At 39.6% G+C, this 12,434-nt stretch overlaps 1 non-coding gene across 1 annotated transcript; it reads left to right on the top strand.

Annotated features, from left to right (window-relative positions):
- Positions 1-11,738: 11,738 nt before the first annotated feature.
- LOC149753682 (small nucleolar RNA R71) lies at positions 11,739-11,844 on the top strand. The gene has a single exon (XR_016409302.1). It is a non-coding gene; the product is annotated as a small nucleolar RNA R71 (small nucleolar RNA).
- Positions 11,845-12,434: the final 590 nt, after the last annotated feature.

Below are 12,434 nucleotides of genomic sequence, written 5' to 3'. Positions count from 1 at the left end.
AGCACCAGGATCTTTGAATTTTGGAGGGGTGTTGTGTTGGAGAATAGAACTCACTTGCTCAGTTAGGAAGACCTTTTTAGGCACATGTGTCCTAGATTTTCGCTTTTGGGTACAAAGGTCTTTGAGAAATTTGGCATAGGAGGGAACTTGTCGAATAGCATCAAGAAGCGGAAGGTTGATTTTTACTTGTTTGAAAACCTCCATCATCTCCTCTAGTGAAGTTCCCTTTTTGCCAAAGGGAGAGGGTGAATTAAGAGCTTCAGGAAATGGGGCCTTTGGGATGTGAGTTTTGGCAGAAGGTGGACTAGAAGAAGAAGAAGGTTTTAGATTTTCATTTGACATATTTCTATCCTCTTCTTCACCTTCGTTATTGTTTTCCTCCCCAATCTTATTGTCTACTACACGTCCACTCCTTAGGGTAGTCAAAGCATTGGCTTGTTCATGATGAATTGTATTTAGTTGATTTTCTTGAGCCATGCATTGTCCCCGAGGATTACTCACTGGTTGGCTTGGAAGCTTTCCTTCCTCTCGCTTGTTCAGTGCATTAGCTAGTTGCCCCATTTGGAATTCTAGCTTGGCGATAGATTGCGTGTGAGAGTGCACCAATTGTGTAATAGTTTCCAACCCTTGAAGGGAGGTCAACACTTTCTCCTCAAAGGCTGTGTTTCTATGGGGTGGAGGAGGAGTGTGTTGAAATTGAATCGAAGGATGGTAGGGATTAACATTCTGGAATGGTTGAAAGTTTTGGGAATAAGGCTGGGAGGTATTGGAAGTCTGCTGCTTCCAAGAGAAATTTGGATGGTTGCGCCACCCTGGGTTATAAGTGTTAGAATACGGATTATTACCCGGTCGGGACTGTGCTTGGGCAGCATTTACTTGTTCTTGCACAAATTCAGGAAATTGTGCTGCCGAAGGGCATTCATGAATAGGGTGAGACGGGCTAGAACAAAGAGCACAGACTTGTGCTTGGAAAAAATTTGGAAGCTGTTCTCTAGACATTAGCTGGTCCAATTTGCGGGACAGTGCATCTACTTTGTCGGATAGACCTATGGACTGGCTAACTTCATATATGGTCCCTTTTCTTTGAGAACTCGGGGGTGCTTGACGAGCGGAGGAGGCATGGTGGAGAGAATTTTCATTAAGGTTTTCAAACATCTGCCATGCCTCATGCTCACTCTTAAGCATGAAAGTTCCCCCACAAGAAGCATCAACCATCTGACGATTTCGTTCGGATAGTCCGTCATAAAAGCATTGCACTAATTGCCACTTGGGTATTTGATGATGCGGGCATTTTCGGAGTAAATCTCTAAATTTTTCCCAAGTTTCATGAAATTCTTCTCCGTCAGATTGGGAGAAGCTCGTGATAGCACGCCTAAATTGGTTTGTTCTTCCTATGGAAAAATATTTCTTTAGAAATTCATGTTGCATTTGAGCCCAAGAGAGAATAGAATTGGCTTCTAATGAATGGAGCCATTGTTTAGCTCTATCCTTAAGGGAAAAAGGAAACAGCCTAAGTTTCAGAGCATCATCAGTGAAGTTCTGAATTTTGACAGTAGTGCAAATCTCAAAAAACTCATCCAAATGTTTATATGGGTCTTCATTGTTAAGTCCATAAAAAGAGGGAAGCATTTGGATGACACTAGACTTAATTTCAAAATGTGCAGCAGTGGTGGTATCAGGTAGTCGAATACAAGATGGAGAGGTATAAATGGAAGGAGTGAAGTACTCCTTTAGAAGTTTTGGTTGTTCTTCAGCCATCTCTATAAGTGGAGCAGATCCTATGGTTCTATAGGTGCGGATTTCAGCTCGAAGGGCCCTAATAGAATGCTCTATTTCAGAGTCAAAAGGTACTAATTCGGGAGATTTAGAACGACACCCTAGCATACACTAAGACTCCTCTGATTAGTCAAATACAGTCAAGCATGCACTAAAAAGAAAAACACATCAATTCCTTAAGTTCACCCTAAAATCACTAGACAGCTCCTAACTGGTTTGAAGAGGGCACCTAAGCCTCCAATCCGGTCTAATGACTGAGCTGACCAGGTAAGCTCCCAGGTAAGTGGGGGGGTCACGATGCGTTGCAAAGGTCCCACTTAAAAACCACTTGCCTCGAACAGATGAACTGTCTCCCTTAAAGGGACAAAGCTTGCCTAGACATCAACTAAGCCACAGAGCGAAATTGGTGCAACTTTCGGTGATCTTTGTCCTATTGAGCTCGAATGTCCCTAGAGGCCAACGTCTAATTGATTTTAATTAATGTGATAGCTATGTGAGAATTGATTCACCTAATTTGGGCAAGAATCTGGTGATGAAATCCAGTTCTTATCTTGTTGGGGTGATTGCCCTTACTATGTGCAGATTAATTGGTGTATGTGTATCAAGCATGCATTCACACTTTTGCTGAATTTAAAATCAAACAATCACCACACAAGAAAATTTAAATAAGAAAGGTTTAGATGTTACCAAAGAAAATTTTTCCAGCAATTTTTTATTTTAGAGCAAACCTCTACAGCATTCTTTTTCCAGTAGTTCTCTTTTGATCGTCCCAAATTTTTTCTTCGATTCCTGATCAAATAAAAATAAAAAATTAGTAAAGGAGAGAAAAGAGATAAGAGAAATAACAAAAATAGAAAATATTTTTATTTAATTTTAAATATATATATATATTTTTTTGAAAGTTTTTTTTTATGAAAAGAAAAACAACTATGCTAACAATCTCCGGCAACGGCGCCAAAAATTGATAGTCAACTTTAAAGACCACGCAATAGCATGTATCTAGTAGGATAGTGATTACGGGTATCGATCCACAGGGATTGGGGTATAATTATTTTTCTTAAAAATAAAAATATTTAAAATGATGAAGTTGTGAAGACTATTAAACTAAGCAATAAAAAAATGTAATTAAAATGATATCAATTTGGGAGAACCTAGGGCATGGAATTTACCACTAACATCGGAACAAGGGTTATTTATATTTTAATTTATCATTGAAAACTCCTTTCAATGGGTTGAAATAATTCCAACTCAACTCACCAGGGATTATCGACCATCAAGATGATCCCTGTGAGTCTCACCATCCACCAGTGATACCTAGCAGTATGTAGTGGCTACCCAGTAGAATAGAATGATGAACCTCTAGGTACAGTTATCGTATAATACAGTCCTTCTATCGTGGATCCCTACAGACCGGAGGTCATGGATAACTCGTCAAACCCCGTCGTCTGTCATATGTCTAGATTTATTCGACTTGAGTCCGATAGTGGAAAACTCTTTCTCCATTGTATATTACTGCCCTGGCCAAGGTCTTAGAACTCAGTCTAACAAATCACATAGGATCACTCCTATTCTATTGATCGGTTATTTCAATTGCAAAAATAAACCACGCAATAGCACGTATCCTGTAGGATAGTGATTACGGGTGTCGGTCCACAGGGATTGAAGAATAAGCTATTTTTCTTTTAAAAATAAATCAAGAAGAAGGATTTGCTAACTTGATTTAACTAAATTAATCTATGAGTACGAATTGAAATTTATCAAAGTAAATAGATCTAGGGTTTGGAATTCACCGCGTAGCATTGCATTAGGGACTGTGTTCTTAATTTTTATCTTTTGGAGAGGCTTGCAAATTGGCTACAAGCCTTTTAAAATAAAAACATAAAGAGTTTTAAGAAAATCCATCTTCGGTATAGCAAGAAGTGTCTACCTAATTATGCTAATCTAGGGTGCAGTACACCTCATCTTCCTAGGCATGGATCATCTTAGACTACTTTAGCAAACATGAATAATAAATAGCATGCTCAAAGTTTAAACATCATAAAAGAATTTTTCATTGATAATAAGAATTTAAACCAAGCTCCAAAATAATAAAAAAAATAAGAAAATAACTGTAACATTGCTAGGGCTTCATCCAGCCCTAGACTAGAGGTTTAGCCGAGCATGGCTTCCGGACGACCTCCCATCTTCAAATGAAAGCCTTCACCTCCCATCATTCCCAAAATATCACAAAATATTCTCTTCCCCCCCCCTTCTCTCTTTTTTTTTTATTTCTTTTCTCTGTGGTTCGGCTCTCTTCTTCTCCTCCAAAACAGGTCTCCCCTATTTTTCCTCCATCGAGCTCCTTTTATATCTTCAAGAGCACCCCGTATCAAATCCCTCTTTTCCCTGTTTGGCGTCGGAATCAAAGGGGAAGGAGCTGGATGTGGTAGGTATGCCTTGCAGAGGCTGGCATGTAGAGGAGATCTCGGACACGGCTGGGCGCATTGGGTGCTGGGATCCCTGAAAATGGAAGGAGCTGTGATCGTATTCCGGAATGGCTGTGGCTGCAAATGGATTGGAAGAAGCTGGGTTGAATGCGGTTGAGATCCGTGGATGCTGGGAAGATTGCATCGTGGGAGGAGATCAAATCCGGAGAAAGAAATCTGGGAGGACGAGGGTGATCACGGGATGCTCTGGTGCGGTTGAATGGGAGGAATCCGGGACGATTTGCTTCGGTGTGCTGGGAAGGAAAGAAGTCACCGGCTGGCTGCTTTGGGAAGAAGATCTCCCCTGTTTCAGTGCTGGGAAGGAGAATGGAAAGAGAGGATTTGGGAGATGATCTGTGAGCCCGGGATGGCTGGAAGTTGGGCAGAAGTGGGGGAGATTACATCGCGGATGGGAGGAATCCGTGGAGCAGGGGATACGTTGGGAGAATGTGGAGGATATCTTGGATGGCTTGGATGCTTGGAGGAAATCTAGGAAGGAAGGAATGGAAGATCGGGTCATGCATGCGGTGGTCATTCGGCTTGTTCTGAAACAGGGGAGGAGAAGATAAAAGAAATTGACATGGAAGATGAATACGGGAATGAGTAGGATATGTGAATTTTTTATTATTTATATTTCTTCTTCCTTTTTTAGAAAAGTGGTTGGGTCCATTCGGGTAGGTTGGAAGGGCTTTGAATCTAAAATAAAGGAAGTTTGGACACGTGGAGAAAATGGGAGAGGCCTCTATTTTGCTAGGTTGGGAAGCTTGATGCACACGGGGAAATATGACATGGACAAAGGAATGAATAGCTTCATGCACATGTGGAAGAAAGTAGTCCACACATGAAACAGATTGGGACTAGTTTGTGAATGGGGTGACTCGACCTGCACACACATTAGACTAAATCAATATAAAAAATTAAACCAAACTTGAATTACCTCTAATAATTTATTAAAATGAAATGAGAGGGGAAACACATTTTCTTCTGTTAATATTTAAAATATGTGCATAACAATAATAATAAGTGTTATGTAAAATAGATAAATTTGTACCTTATTTAGCACTTATCACACCCCCAAACCTACATTTTGCTAGTCCTCGAGCAAAATAAAATTAGAAAAGAAGAAAGTCTAACTCACTTTCGCAGGCATCGCGATTGCATTTACCATATGCAACAAGGCTTTAAACCCCTAGGTTACCCTAGTGGACGAGTTATAGTCTCGTGAGGATTTCCAGTGAAGATACCCACAAACTTCAATATTAAAATAAATCATTTATTGTTATGATTATTTTTTTTATTATTTTTATTCTTTTTTTTTATTATTTTTTTATCGATTGATCTATGAAGTGAAAATCAAATTCCAAATGCATACCAGTAAAGAATTTCAAAAACTCTTTTTTTTATTATTATTAAAATCTAATTTAAGATACAAAAATGATAAGAATTTCAAAACACACACGATTTTATTTACTAAGTCAGCTCAAATCCTAGGTCAAAATGTAATTCAAGTTGAGGTCATTAAGTTTCCGTTAGGGAGTTGTAAGACTCATTTATACTGGAGTGCTCGGTGAAATCTGGACCGTTCACAAGCTAAGGGTTTGGATCTCCAAAATATTGCTAATACCAGTAGTTTCCAAGGATTGGTCGAAAGAACCTGCTCACTGATTCAAAATCATCTTATCTACAGGATTTCGAGAGTTGTGGATGTTTACTTTAGTACCTCACGGGCTTTATCTGTAATATTCCAGTTTACTCGACTTTTTACAACGACGGCTTTCACACTATTGTCTTTTTCAGGGTCAATACAGAGTTTTTTTTTAATAATAAAGACATATAAATTGTGCACTTTTACTCTTGTGGTGATTTCTCCGTGTAACGAGCAATCAGTCGACAACTCTCACACCAGTTGGCACAAGGTGTCAGGCATCAAGACTCCCCTACGGATTTATGCTCGGAGTTCTCATCACAAGCCTACTTGACCTTTGACAATAGGTAGCCCTTTTCGATGTTCCTGACTAAATCCATTATTATTGATGATATTTTTTTTTTTTTTTGGATTAGATAAGTATGATTCATCAGGGTCCAAGGTTGCTACTATACTATCAACATAATGTCGAGCCTAGATCTTAGAAGTGTCGGCCAGTGTGTAGTGAAATTTCGAAGTATTAATTAGCTTACAACTCCCTAAGAGAGACTTAATGAAAAGAACTTAAATTTGTATTACTTCCGACTAGTCATTGGGCTTTTTAGATTTTATATACCTTGTGTATTTATCATTCTCGCATCAAATGTATAGAAATTAGGTTTTTAAAAACAAAAACCTTTTTTTTATTTAATTTTTTTTTATTATTTTCTAAATGAAAATGAACACATTTTTTATTTTTTTTCTTTTTTTTAATTGTAAAAATGAACACAATTTTTTTATTAAAAGATATTTTTATATTTTTATTTTTTTTATTTCTTTTGATAAACCTGACATTATGAAGTGAAAACGAATGCAAGAGATGCAAACAAAACAAAAAATGAAAAAAAACTTAAAAATACCCCCAAAACTAAACCTAACATTGTCCTCAATGTTAAAGAAATTTAAGAGAATTGGGTTGCCTCCCAACAAGCGCTAAGTTTATTGTCTTCAGCCAGACACAGTGCATCCTTAATTATTTTGATAAACAGGGTTCGTCAAATTAAGGGATTCGATCAATTGCCCATCGGTAACACAGTCCACATAAGGTTTTAACCTTTGGCCATTGACTTTTAAAACAGGTCCACCATTGAGGTGTTGGATCTCTACTGCACCATAAGGAGAAACATTTTTCACTACGAATGGTCCATCCCACCTAGAGCGAAGTTTACCCGGGAAGAGTCGCAACTTGGAATTGAATAGCCAAACTTTTTGACCAGGATCGAAGGACTTACGGTTAATGTTTTTATCATGAAAAGCCTTAGTCCTCGCTTTATAAATTTTAGCATTTTCATAGGCCTCATTGCGCAACTCTTCAAGTTCACTTAGTTGGAGTTTTCAGTTAGGACCAACTGCTGCCATGTCTAAGTTAAACTTTTTGATAGCCCAGAAAGCTCTATGTTCAAGTTCTACCGGTAAGTGACAAGCTTTTCCAAAAACTAATCGGTAGGGAGACATGCCAATAGGAGTTTTGTAGGCAGTACGATAGGCCCAGAGTGCATCATTTATCCTTTGAGACCAATCTTTCCTATCGGGACGTACCGTTTTTTCTAAGATGTGTTTTAACTTCCTATTGGATACCTCGACTTGTCCACTCGTTTGGGGATGGTATGGGGTAGCAACTTTGTGGGTGATGTTATATTTGCGAGCCAAAGCCTCGAAAGACCGGTTGCAAAAATGAGATCCCCCATCACTGATGATGGCTCGGGGTGTGCCAAAACGACAAAAGATGTTTTCATGTAAAAATTTAATCACAACCTTGTGGTCATTAGTTTTAGTGGCGACAGCTTCTACCCATTTTGAAACATAATCAACCCCTACAAGAATATATTCGAAACCAAAGGATGGTGGGAAATGGCCCATAAAGTCAATACCCCATACATCAAAGATTTCTACAATTAAAATAGGATTGAGAGGCATCATATCTCTACGGGAGATGGTACCCATCTGTTGGCACCGTTCACAAGTTTGGAAAAAGTTATGGGCATCTTGAAAAGTGTGGGCCAATAAAATCCACTCTGTAAAACTTTTGCTGCAGTTTTTCTACCCCCAAAATGTCCCCCACAAGCTTGTGAATGGCAGAATGAAAGAATACTTTGAAATTCGCATTCGGGGACACATCGACGGATTACTTGATCGGGACAATACTTGAATAGATCAGGATCATCCCAATAATAGAACTTTACTTGTGAAAAGAATCAGTTCTTGTCTTGAGTTGACCAATCATCAGGAATTCATCCTATGGCAAGGTAATTTACTATGTTTGCAAACCATGGCATTTTCATTCCTTGTACCCCAAATAATTGTTCATCTGGGAAAGCATCATGTAAGGGTGAGGTATTCTTAGAGGGCTCAAGAAGAATCCTAGATAAGTGGTCTGCTACGACATTTGCAGTTCCTTTCTTGTCCCGAATTTCTAGGTCAAATTCTCGTAGTAAAAGAATCCATCGAATCAGACGGGGTTTGGTGTCCTTCTTTGCAAGAAGGTGTCGAAGGGCAGCATGATCAGTGAATACGGTAATCTTGGATTCTAATAGGTAAGATCGAAACTTGTCTAGCGCGAATACTACAGCTAGCAATTCTTTCTTAGTGGTGGTGTAGTTCAATTGTGCATCTGAGAGTACTTTACTAGCATAGTAGATGACATGAGGTACTTTATCTAGCCGTTGCCCTAAAACTGCCCCAATTGCATAGTCGGATGCGTCACACATTAATTCAAATGGAAGGGTCCAATTAGGGGGCCGTATGATAGGTGCAGTGGTCAATTTCGAGCGAAGATTTTCAAATGCCTCCTCGCATGCTTTATCAAAGACAAAGGGAGTGTCCTTGGCCAGAAGATTGCATAAGGGTTTGGAAATCTTACTGAAGTTCTGAATGAAGCGACGGTAGAAACTAGCATGGCCAAGGAATGATCGGATTTGTTTCACAGTTTTGGGTGGAGGGAGATTGGAAATAAGATCGACTTTAGCTTTATCTACTTCAATGCCCCTCTTAGACATGACGTGTCCTAAAACTATGCCTTCTTGAACCATGAAATGGCTCTTTTCCCAACTTAATACTAGGTTGGTCTCCTTACATCTTTTCAAAACTAAGGTCAAATTGTTCAGACAATCGTCAAAAGATAGGCCAAAGACTAAGAAATCATCAATGAACACTTCTAGAAAGTTTTCCACCATATCTGAAAAAATGGCCATCATGCATCGTTGAAAAGTTGCGGGTGCATTGCATAGTCCAAAAGGCATCCTCCTATATGCAAATGTCCCAAATGGGCAAGTAAAAGTGGTTTTCTCTTGATCGTCCGGGTAAACAGGTACTTGATTATATCCAGAATAACCATCTAAGAAGCAGTAGAAACCTTGACCAGCCAACCGTTCCAAAATTTGATCTATGAAAGGTAGAGGGAAATGGTCCTTCCTAGTCATTGAATTAAGTTTTCTGTAATCAATACACACGCGCCAACCCGTGGTTGTGCGTGTTTGTATCAATTCTCCTTCCGTATTTTCAACCACAGTGATACCTGATTTCTTGGGTACCACTTGTGTCAGACTCACCCACTTACTATCAGAAATTGGATAAATAATTCCAGCATCTAATAATTTCACCACTTCTTTCTTGACTACCTCCTTCATGTTAGGATTGAGTCTTCTTTGCATTTCTCGGGTGGGCTTTGCATCATCTTCGAGATGAATTCGATGCATACAAACAGAGGGGTCAACCCCTTTCAAATCGGCTACAGACCATCCTATGGCATGTTTATTTTCTTCTAGCACCCTTAAAAGTTTATCCTCCTGTTCAGTAGATAAGTTGGCTGCGATGATTACAGGGAGGCTATTTTCCGGTCCTAGAAAGGCATACTTAAGATTTATTGGAAGTGGCTTCAACTCAAGTTTAGGTGGAGAATCAATGGAAGAACAAAGTGGTGTGCTAGCAATGGGAGGAAGAGGTTCAGGTCGGATCTTCCAAGGAAGGGAACTCATAGAAGATTGATTATCGAGTAAGATGTTAACTTCTTCTATGGCCTTGTCTATATCAAAGTTGTCAATGTCAAAATGGGCCAAACATGCCTCTAAGGGGTTATCTGCTAAGATATAGGGAAGGGCTTCCTCTACAAGATCATCCATTTCATCAATTAGGCAACACTCGTCTTCCCTCACATGTTGGTCAGCGGCATGAAACACATTCAATTTAATTTTCATGTTCCCAAATGATATATCCATTGCCCCAGTTCTATAGTTGATGCATGCATTGGCTGTCGTTAAAAAGGGACGACCAAGAATCACAGGGATTTGTTTTTTTAGGTTGGGCACATGTTCCATGTCAAGGATGATAAAATCTACTGAAAAATAGAATTTGTCTATCTTGACAAGAACATCTTCAATCATTCCTCGTGGTATCTTCATAGATCGATCAGCCAATTGTAAGGACACCGAGGTAGGTTTTAATTCACCTAACCCAAATTTTTCATAGACTGAATAGGGTAGAAGATTCACACTTGCCCCTAGATCTAAAAGTGCTCGATCAATGGAGTTATCTCCTATGACACAAGAAATAGTGGGAGCGCCAGGATCTTTGAATTTTGGAGGGGTGTTGTGTTGGAGAATGGAACTTACCTGTTTAGTAAGTAGGACCTTTTTAGGCACATGTGTCCTAGATTTTCGCTTTTGGGTGCAAAGGTCTTTGAAAAATTTGGCATAGGAGGGAACTTGTTTGATGGCATCAAGGAGTGGGAGGTTGATTTTAACTTGTTTGAAAACCTCCATCATCTCTTCTAGTGAAGTTTCCTTCTTGCCAAAGAGAGTGGGTGCATTAAGTGCTTCAGGGAATGGGGCCTTTGGAATGTGAGTTGTGGCAGATGGTGGACTAACTGAAGAAGGTTTTGGGTTTTCATGTGATACATTCCTCTCCTCTTCTTCACCTTCTTTATTGTTACCCTCCCCAACCTTATTATCTATTATACGTCCACTCCTTAGGGTAGTCAAAGCATTGACTTGCTCATGATTTAGTCGAGTTTCTTGAGCCACGTATTGTCCCCTAGGATTACTCATTGGTTGACTTGGAAGCTTACCTTCCTCTCGCTTGTTTAATGCATTAGCTAGTTGACCCATTTGGGATTCTAGCTTAGCAATTGATTGCGTGTGAGAGTGCAATAGTTGTGTGTTTGCCTCCAAACCTTGAAGGGCAATCAACACTTTCTCCTCAAAAGCTGTATTTCTTTGGGTTGGAGGAGGAGGGTGTTGAAATTGATTTGAGGGACGGTAGAGATGAAAATTCTGAGGGTTTTGAAAATTTTGGAAGAAGGGTTGGGAGGTATTAGAAGCTTGCTGCCTCCAAGAAAAATTTGGATGATTCCGCCAACCCGGGTTATATGTATTGGAAAATGGGTCATACCCGGTCTGGGCTGTGTTTGGGCAGCATTGATGTGTTCTTGCACGAGTTCGGAGAATTGGGGTGCTGAGGGGCACTCATGAATAGGATGCGATGGGCTAGAACAGATAGCACATACTTGTGCTTGGGAAGAGCTAACGATATGTCCTCCTATCATTAGTTGGTCAATCTTATGGGACAATGCATCTACCTTGCTAGACAGGTCCATAGAATGACTTATTTCATAAATGGCCCCTTTTTTTTGAAAATTCGGGGGTGCTTGACGAGAACATGAAGCATGGTGGAGGGAGTTTTCATTAAGATTTTCAAATAGTTGCCATGCTTCATGCTCATTTCGAAGCATGAAAGTCCCCCCGCATGCAGCATCAATCATCTGACGGTTTCGTTCAGTCAATCCATCATAGAAACATTGCACTAGCTGCCACTTAGGTATTTGATGATGAGGGCATTTACGGATTAGGTCTCGAAATCTCTCCCAAGTTTCATTAAATTCTTCTCCCTCAGTTTGGGAGAAGCTTGTAATGGCACGTCTAAATTGGTTCGTTCTTCCTATGGGAAAGTATTTTTTAAGGAATTCTTGTTGCATTTGATCCCAAGAACGAATCGAGTTGGCTTCTAAAGAATTCAGCCATTGTTTGGCTCTATCTTTAAGGGAGAAGGAAAATAATCTAAGTTTCAGAGCATCATCAGTAAAGTTCTGAATCTTGACAGCGGTGCAAATCTCAAGGAATTCATCTAAATGTTTGTATGGGTCTTCGTTGGTGAGCCCATAAAAAGATGGGAGCATTTGGATCACACTAGACTTTATTTCATATTGTACAGCTGCTACCTCAGGTAATCGAATGCAAGATGGGGAAGTGTAAATAGTGGGAGTAAAGTACTCCCTCAGGAGTTTGGGTTGTTCTTCAGCCATCTCAGGAGGTGGGGATGATTCTAATGTTCTGATCTCAGCTCGAATATTCCTAAGGGTCCGTTCTATTTCAGGGTCAAAAGGTAATAGGTTTCGTACTCTAGAACGACTACCTTGCATACACTAGTACTCGATCAATCAAGCATGCAATAAAAGAGAAAAGCATATCAATCCTAGTCTTTGTCCTAAAATCACTAGACAGCTCCTAACTGGTTTG

The sequence above is a fragment of the Phoenix dactylifera genome, chromosome 4, assembly GCF_051530095.1.
Source record: "Phoenix dactylifera cultivar Ajwa chromosome 4, Ajwa_hap1_PhDact_Kaust_v1.1, whole genome shotgun sequence".
NCBI lineage: Eukaryota > Viridiplantae > Streptophyta > Magnoliopsida > Arecales > Arecaceae > Phoenix > Phoenix dactylifera.
Note: the sequence above shows the minus strand (reverse complement) of the source record. Positions and strands in the feature narration are given on the sequence as shown.